The sequence below is a fragment of the Pteropus alecto genome, unplaced genomic scaffold (assembly GCF_000325575.1).
Source record: "Pteropus alecto unplaced genomic scaffold, ASM32557v1 scaffold24, whole genome shotgun sequence".
Lineage (NCBI taxonomy): Eukaryota > Metazoa > Chordata > Mammalia > Chiroptera > Pteropodidae > Pteropus > Pteropus alecto.
In genome coordinates, this window is record NW_006439192.1 from 5416707 (window position 1) to 5418241 (window position 1535).

At 37.7% G+C, this 1535-nt stretch overlaps 1 long non-coding RNA gene across 1 annotated transcript in view; it reads left to right on the top strand.

The window, feature by feature from the left end:
- LOC112483328 overlaps nucleotides 1-802 on the top strand; it is a 7732-nt gene extending 6930 nt beyond the window's left edge. The window contains exon 2 of the long non-coding RNA XR_003047591.1: nucleotides 571-802. This is a non-coding gene — a long non-coding RNA (uncharacterized LOC112483328). The remainder of the gene's footprint in view (nucleotides 1-570) is intronic.
- Nucleotides 803-1535: the final 733 nt, after the last annotated feature.

The following is a 1535-nucleotide window of genomic DNA, read 5'->3' on the forward strand; positions in this document are numbered from 1 at the left end:
CTCCCTTCATTAACCAGGCAAAACCCCAACCCTGAGTCAATCTCACTCTCTACCTATGCTAAGCACTTCTGATTTTGTAAGTGCTGGTTTGTTTGTTTGTTTTGTTATTGTTGTTTTTGACATGAAATAGGACTTGTATTCTTTGGTTAAGAATTTGTAAAGAAAGTGAGAATACAAAGCTATTATAGGTTTGGGAAGAAATGAGTGGTCTTCTCAACTGCTTCTCCCAGATATTGTTAAGGAAATGGACACCTCGGGTAAAGACCTTCCTTTGAATTAAAGGGTCACTGGAGTCTATCATAAAAAAAGACATAATTGTAATTGAAAGAAAAGACTATACTCAGACGAGATGCTGGGCTAACTCATGCTCACTGAAGAAAATAAAGTATAGAAAAAGATAGCAAAAATCATCCATAATTCCATCACCCGAGGTACCCATCGTGTCTCTAACAACATGTATTTATATATGACCATAACACATAAATACAATATTTATTCTTATATTACAATTAGAATTATTTTTGTGGTAGCCTCGTAAAAGACTGACCAGTTTGTTTCACCATGTTTCAGATGCCCTCTGGAGACATTAAAAAAGGTAAATCTCTCCTTCATGGCCCAGGGTGAGTGACTTCTCATCGAATGATTTTAAAGGCTGCAATAGAGTTTGGGTCAGAACTCTGAAGTATAAAAATGTCATTTGCAGCTGTTGTGACCAGGACATTGTTAACCAAGGCTACCCCATGGAGAGTGAACTTTGAGGAGAAAATTCTTCAGAGTCAAGAATAAAGCTGAAGTTTCTGGAGAATGGTTCCTTTTCCTTTTAAAAGATGATGATGATGATGATGATGATGATGATGATGATGATTACTACTACTACTACTACTAATTCCAACTCACCTTATAATTGTTATTATAATCACAAAATGTCTACAATGCTTTAAAGTTAGGGGAAGTGTGACTTAAAGAGAGTTGGTTACAAGGTCTCATTAATTGCCAAATGCAAAGCTAGATCTTAACCAGTTCTTTTGTCTACAGAGCCAGTGCTGCTTCTGCTATACCCCTGGCTCACTGGATTATCATATGACAACTTCCAAATCCCGTTTGCCCATTTTATCTCATTTCATTCTTATAGAAGTTCTTTAAATTATGCATTACTTATCCTGGGTTCTGTCTGATAGAACTGTCTGAGAAGACATGCTACAGGATGTGTAAGGGTGAGTTCATGACCTTCTATTTCATGTCAAGGAAAGCTCTCCTCCAGTATTATCTAAAAAAAGCATTGTGTACAGGAAACGTGGATTATCTCCTAAAATTAGTTAGGTAAGGAAGCTGATGTGCTCCTTTCAAGGTTTATCATTGGCTCCCTGCCAGCTCTTCCATTCTCCAACACTGCCAAGTTAGGGAGAATCCCCTGGAACAGCTCTCTTAAAGAAATCTCCACTGTCACTTCACTCCCAACTTCCTCTGCCCTGTAATTATCAGCATAGTTAAATTGCCAAGCTAAGCTTTTTACAATCTACAAACAGCACCCCCAC